We start from the raw sequence: 7605 nt of genomic DNA, 5'->3' as shown, positions 1-7605 counted from the left end.
CCCCCTCCCTCCCTCTCTCTCTCTCTCTCTCTCTCTCAATATCTGAAACTGGAAACTCTTAGATCTGTGTTAAGGTCAGACCAAGGCAGTGCCTGCTTGCAGTGTGCATTGAAATGGAGACTGTGCTGCGGGGTAGTCTTTTTGTACACTGTGAAGATGGGTCTTTACCCAGGTGCCTTCTGATTGGTTTAATGAGGAGCTGAACAACCAATAGTTAGGCAGGAGGAGGTTAGGCAGCATTTCCAGGGAGAGAGAAGGTCTCAGGATGAATCTAGGCGAGTGAGAGATACCAGTGAGACACTAAAGAAGTTGGACATAGGTCCAGAGGCACGGTAACTGAGCCACATGGCAGAACACAGATTAGTAAAAACAGGTTAATTTAAGAGTAGTTGGAAGCCTGAACGAAACAAAAAAGATTCACTTTCTCAAACGAGAAGGGTTGATGTCTACCTGGCACCCTTTGAGTGTTATCTGTCCCTTGAAGAGTCTGTAGTTGTCAGCATCCATGATCATGTCAGACAGGTCCCTGTAACACACCTCTATCGGTTCTGTGTTTCTGATATCCCCAAGTGGTACAGACCTGGAGCAGAAGGTGATAGCCAAGGCTCTCTCTTCTCTTGCCAGAGACACAATAGGACCTGCTGCTTCAGGCTCCCCCGACTGTGCTTCCTGGTCATGACGGACTGTAACCTGAACCCATGAGCTAAATGAACTCTCTCCTTGAACTTACTTTTTGTCAGGATAATTTATCACAAAAAAACTGGAAAAGAAACGAGGACAGATGGGTTTTATAGGCATAGGAAAATTAATTAGCCCGTGTTGAGGTCATGTGAACGATATTACAATAAAAAATTAAATTAAACAATTTTCTTGGTAACACATTCCCCCCTCGCTCCCCTCATTGTTAGTTTTTGGAGACAAGGTTTCTCTGTGTAATAGCCTTAGGCCGTCTTGAAACTTTCTTTGTAGACCAGGCTGGTCTCGAACTCACAGAGATCCACCTACCTCTGCCTCCCGAGTGCTGGGATTAAAGGCGTGCACCACAGCCACCTGGACGGTAGTGCGTGCCTTTAATCCCATCATCCAGGAGGTCAAGAGGAGAGAACTGACTTCCACAAATTGTCCCCTAACCGCCACATGAGTGCTGTGTTATGCACACACAATAAATAAATCAAAATGTATTTTTTTTAAAAGCAAAAAAAGATGTGGGAAGATAATTTTGACAGTTGCTGATAAATTCCAAAAAAGGCTAAGACTCAATATATAAATTACAAATTTTATTTATTCCTATGGTAGAGTAATATGCGGTATTTGTTTCCTTTTTATAAATTACATTGATTCATTTGTGTTCGTGTGTGCGCGTGTGTGTATACGTGTACCTTGGTATGTGCCAAGAGGTCAGAGGACACCTTCATGGAGTTTTTTCTCTTCTCCCACCATGTGGGATTGAACATGGGTTCTCAGCTTTGGCAGCGGGCACCTTTACACATTGTACCGTCACGTGTAGTTTTAAAACCAAAAAGTAGGGGTTGGGAAGACAGCTCAGTGGGTGTGAGGGTTTGCCTTACCAACTTGTCACACCTAGAATCGCCTGGAAAGAGAATGACAGTGACAGACTGTCTAAGCTGGGTTGACCTGTGGCATGTCTGTGGCAGACTGTCTCCACTGCCCTCCTTGATACGGGAAGACCCACCCCACTGTGTGGGCAGTGCCGTGCCTTGGGCTGGGGGTCCTGAGCCGAGCACGGGCAGACAAGTAAGTTAGTGTACACACATCCGTTCCCCTCTGCTAGCTGTGGGCAGCGTGTGGCTGTCCACTGCCGCTGACTTCTCTGCGGTGATGGATGGCGACGTGGAGCTCTAAGCGGAAATGATCTCTTCTCCCCTAAACGGGTTTTCATCTGGGGATTTTATCACAGCAACAGAAATGAGACTTGAGTGGTGGGTAAAGCCCTCGCCACGCAGTTGTGAGGATTGGCACCTGGATTCCCAGGCTCCACAGAAATGTAACTCACCTGTAATCCCAGTGCTCAGGAGGCAGAGACACACTGAATACTTACTGAGCAAGTTAACTAGACTAGCTGAAACCAAGGGCTACAGGTTCTAAGAGAGACTCTGCTCCAATACATAAAGTGGGGAGGAATCAAGAAAGATACCCAGGGGCTGGAGAGATGGCTCAGTGGTTAAGAGCATTGCCTGCTCTTCCAAAGGTCCTGAGTTCAATTCCCGGCAACCACATGGTGGCTCACAACCATCTGTAATGAGGTCTGGTGCCCTCTTCTGGCCTGCAGACATACACACAGACAGAACATTGTATACATAATAAATAAATAAATATTTGAAAAAAAAGAAAGATACCCAAAATTTACACTGTCAACATGCAGACAAATGTGAACACATCAAATACATATCCACACCAAATACATGCAAAAAGTATGATAGAATTACAATGACTAATTGTACTTATATTGCAATTGTATTATAAATATAACTAATATACTACATATAATGTGATAGTAATATAGTTACAATAAATCCAATACTTTTCCTCTATCATGCATCCATTTGCTGATCTATTCATATATATTTGGCATTATTATTTGTGAGGTCAATAAAATTTTTTTACAGTTTGCATTTCCATGTGTGTGTGTGTGTGTGTGTGTGTGTGTGTATGTGTGTGTGCGATGGAGAAGGTGATGCCTGTGCTGAGATTTGTGTGTAGGCCAGAAGACAACCTTGGTTGTCTCTTAGTCTCCCACATGGAGATAGTCCTCCTTGCCATCTCTAACTATAGGTTACCTGGCCTGTGAGCTTTTAGGGACTCTCCTGTCTGGACAATCTTCCATCTCGCCTTAGGAACACCAGGGTTACAGAGGGAGTCCACCTAACCTACCCTTGTATGCGAGCTGAGGATTTGAACTCAGGCCCTCACAGCTGCACAGCAAGTGCTTGACCCACTGAGCCATCTCCTCATTCTCTTTGGTTTCTTTCTTTCTTTTGACAGGGTCTATTAGCCCTGGCTGGCCTCGATCTCCCAATGTAGATCCAGGGTGGCATTGAACTCACAGAGACCTGCTTGCCTTGGCCTTGGAGTGTTGGGATTAAAGGCCTGCATCACCACACTTGGCTCTGCATGTCTTTTATGGACATTACTTATATGGTTTTTTTTATTACAACTAATACTGAAAAAAAAATTTTCTTATAGAGAAAACCCTTTATTATTATAATTATAATGATGGTTTGTTGAGAGAGGGTTTCTCTGTGCAACCATGGCTGTCCAGGAACTCACTTTGTAGACCAGGCTGGCCTTAACTCAGAGATCTCCCTGCCTCTGCCTCCTGAGTCCTGGGATTAAAGGTGTACATCATTACCGCCCAGTTTTGAGAAGAGTTTTTTGTTTCTGTGTTTTGTTGTAATTTTTTTTCTTTTTTCTTGAGACAGGATTTCTCTGTGCAACAGCCTTGGTTGTTTGGAACTCTCTCTGTAGACCAGGTTGGCCTTGAACTCACAGAGATCTGCCTGCCTCTGTCTCCTGAGTGCCATGATCAAAAGTGTGTGCCACCACCACCTGGCTAAGAGTTTTTCATAAAAATTTTAAAAATTATTTTCTTGAGATGGGCTCTCACTATGTGTGTGTGTGTGAATATTTTGCCTGCATGTATGAATGTCTGTGTAACACATGCATGCCTGGTGGTCTCAGAGGCTAGAGCAAGGCATCAGATGACCTGGACCTGGAGTTATAGATATTGTGAGCCACCATATGGGTGCTGGGAACCAAACAGCACCCTCTGGATCCTTTGAAAGAACATCAAGTGCTCTTAACCACTGAACCATCTCTCCAGCCCCAACCCACCTATCTTTTTTTTCTTAATAACACACTGAGTCCAGTTCGTGATGCTCATCTATTCATTTCCTCTAAAGGAAACTGATGTTCCTTCCCCCAGGAGCCACCAAATTCAATAGCTCATCTGTAGGGGCGGGAGCTCTTGTGACTGGAGTGCTGGCTGGCTTGATCATGTGCAGGCTACAGAGCTGTTGTGAGTTCTGACTGCAGCCGCCCTAAACATCCAGAAGACAGCGGTTCACTTGGCTCCTCCCTGAACTCTGTCTCTTACCACCTTTCCCCCCTTTCTTCGATGGTCCTCGAGTCTTATGTGTGTGGGGTGACACAGATGTCACATCTGTGGCTGAGCACCCCACAGACACGTCTCCACACTTTGGCCAATCGTGATTCTCCGCACCGGCCACCACCCACTACGGCAAAGACACTTCTCTAATCAGGTCCGATTGCTACACTATTGCGAAGGTGTAGCGATGGGAATTTAGAGAGCGGTGTGATATGGCAGTAGGTTTACTGCTGTGAGCTCCCGTCAAGGATTCTCGGCCAGGTTTACAGTACCAAGGATGTGTTTCCTCCTGTGGAGCTGGTTACCCCGTAACACCCACGCCACTTCTGCCGCCTTATTATGGTAGCTCAGTGTTCAGAGCCTGGCAAGGCTGCCGATGACTCCTCCAACCTCAGCTGCCAGCACGGCACTTTCCAGGCGTAGGAGCGGCTGCCACTTTCAGATGCACGTGCATTTACAGACATCTGTAGAACTCGCTTTTTCCTTAACAGAATCTTGCTATGTAGCCAGAAATGGCCTCCAACCGGTAACAGTCCTCCACCAGTCTCAAGAACTGAGATCACAGGCCTGAAATGAGGCCCAGCTACCAGTTATTAACTGGGGATAAAAGCAAGTTAAAAAAAAAAAAAAGTATGCTAGCGCTGGTGGTGGTGGTGCACGCCTTTAATCCCAGCACGTGGGAGGCAGAGGTAGGCAGATCTCTGTGAGTTCGAGACCAGCCTGGTCTACAAGAGCTAGTTCCAGGACAGGCTCCAAAGGTACAGAGAAACCCTGTCTCGAAAAAAAAAAAAAAGTATGCTAGGGGTGGAGAGATGGCTCAGTGGTTAAGAGCACTGGTTATTCTGCCAGAGGTGCTGAGTTCAATTTCCAGAAACCACATGGTGTCTCACAATCATCTGTATTGGGATCTGATGCCCTCTTCTGGCATGCAGGCATACATGAAGATGGAGGACTCATTAAAAAATTAATCAATAAAATTTAAAGCCAGGCAGGGGTGGTGTATGCCTTTAATCCCAGTACTGGGGAGGCAGAAGCAGGTGGGTCTCAGTGAATTCGAGGCCAGCCTGGTCTACAAAGCAAGTTCCATGATAGCCAGGACTGTTACACAGAGAAACATTTGTCTCGAAAAATAAATTTTAAAAAGAAAGAAGAAAGGCCGGGCGGTGGTGGCGCATGCCTTTAATCCCAGCACTCGGGAGGCAGAGGCAGGCGGATCTCTGTGAGTTCGAGACCAGCCTGGTCTACAAGAGCTAGTTCCAGGACAGGCTCCAAAGCTACAGAGAAACCCTGTCTCGAAAAAACCAAAAAAAAAAAAAAAAAAAAAAAAAAAGAAAGAAAGAAGAAAAAAGGAAAGTATGTATACCATGATCTCATGCCCATAAAGATGTTTGTATATACTACAAATATATACCACATGAATACAAAACTGGACTATCAGAATTAGCCACGTTTGTCTGATTTAGATCACTTACAAAATTACATTTTGTGTAATTAAAAAAAAAAGCTAGGATTCAGCTCCAAGTCTGTTGAATAATACCAATCAGAACAACTGGGAATGGCATTGTGTGTTTATAGTTCCAGCACTGCGGTGTGGATAAGGAGAAGAACCAACCGACTGAACAAACAGCACAAGACAAAAAACCAAAGTCCGTGGGAAGTCCAAGGAACCCCCACCTCCATCCAGGTCTAGCAAGTTGAGCATCCAAAGTGCCTAGGCTCCCACAAAGTCAGTACGTGCAGTAGGATCAGAAACCCATTGCCATTGTTCTTGAGTTCTCAGTAGTCCTCATTGTCCGCTATGTTCAGAGAGTCCAGTTTTATCCCAGGTTTTTCCAGACCTTTTGACTTGAACTCTTTGTTAGTTTGCTTGCTTTTTACTTGTGTATCAATAAAGCAAATTTTTTTTTGCATAAAAAAAACCCCAAAAACCAAAGTCCTTCACAAGTGAACTCCGTTCCGGTGTGCGCGCTAGGGGGCAGAGGAGCGAAGATAGGCAAGGTGGCAGGGGAAAGTCGCCAAAGGGGAGGAAGGGCAGCTGGGCTTTGTGGTCGCCAGGGGGCAGTAGTGTAGGGCAACCCAAACTACCAGCCCTGGGCCTCTAAAGCCAGGCAGGACAAGTCAGAGGTCACACGTCCCACTCCTATGCCTAATGCCTAAACCTAGGAGAGTTTGCGGTAGAGGATGCTCTAATCTGAAAGTGTCTGCCTTTCTGAGCAATCTTTTACATTAATACCTCACTGGTGCCAAACGGTTCTCTCTTCTGCCTGCTTTCTTTTGCAACACCACAGCGGGGAAATTGAGTCACTGGGAGGAGAGGGGAAAGACAGCCGAAGTCACCCTCCCGGGCCTTCCAGACGAGGGAAGGGGGAGGGTGCTCCAGGAAAACAAAGCGGGGTGGGTGGGGAGGCGGTTGGCTGCGCAGAAGCTGAGCCAGACACATGGAGAAACACTGCCCAGGATCAAAGGAAATATGACATTTGAAAAGAATGTGCGCGTCTGTTTGTGCCGCTGAGCGGGGGGTATAAGGGAGCAGGGCCCGGGCTGATTTCCGGATCTGTCCTCCATGGCTTCCCACCTCCGCCCTCCCTCCTTTTAGGTGCAGGATAGTAGATGTTCTCGAGGTACTCCTCGTGCTCCTTGCCCGTGGGTTTCTCCAGTTCCGAGGTGAAGAAGGACGGCAATGTAACCTGAGAAGAACCGAAGGAAAGAGAGGGGGAAAAAAAAAATCAAACCAGGCCGTCTCCCCGCTCGGCCTCGGAACATTCTTCTCTCCCGCCCGCCAAGCCCCTCCCGCCGCACGTCCCTGGGCTTGTAGCCGGGGCAGCGCCGCACGTCATTGGGGTCCCCCGGGGCTGGGGGGGGTCCCCAGGACGGGCTCGGGGGAGGACTGAGAGAAGGAGGGGCGCCGCCTCGGCCGCCAAGGAGCTGAGGCCCGTCAGGCCAGCCCCCCTTCCCTCTGCTCCGCAGAGCCTGTTTCTCATTAGAGTAATGGGCGCGGTCCCCGCCCGGCTCCCGAGTGTTTGTAAACGTCTGACCCGAGGGCCGGCGCTTAACCCTTTCGGTGCTGGCCTGGGGGTGGCTGCTGGGGGCGCGGCCCAGAGCCTGAGGGATTGAAGATTAGAGCTCCGTGAGGCTTCTTAGGGAAGTTTGAAGCAAATGGTTAGCGTGCTGGGCAGGACGGTGACTGCTCCCCTGCCCCGCGGAACCTGTAGCCCAAATCAAGAATCTCCGGTCCCACTTTCTTTTCTTCCCACTGGGACACCCCCCTTTTTTTCTTTTTCTTGCTTGCCCTTCCTAGAAACTCCAGTCCAGGTCTTCCTCCCCTGCCCAGGTGACAGGTGTCCAGCCCTGGGGCCAAAGTTTTCAGCTCCAGGCCCCTTCTAAACCTGGCTTGGAATTTAGGAGAGCCGGGAGGGGAATGCCCTTGGAAGAGAGAGAGAGAGAGAGAGAGAGAGAGAGAGAGAGAGAGAGAGAGAGAG

Source organism: Microtus ochrogaster, unplaced genomic scaffold (genome assembly GCF_000317375.1).
Source record: "Microtus ochrogaster isolate Prairie Vole_2 unplaced genomic scaffold, MicOch1.0 UNK80, whole genome shotgun sequence".
Taxonomy (NCBI): Eukaryota; Metazoa; Chordata; class Mammalia; order Rodentia; family Cricetidae; genus Microtus; species Microtus ochrogaster.
The sequence above is the reverse complement of the archived record's forward strand: the minus strand, read 5'-3'. Positions refer to the sequence as shown.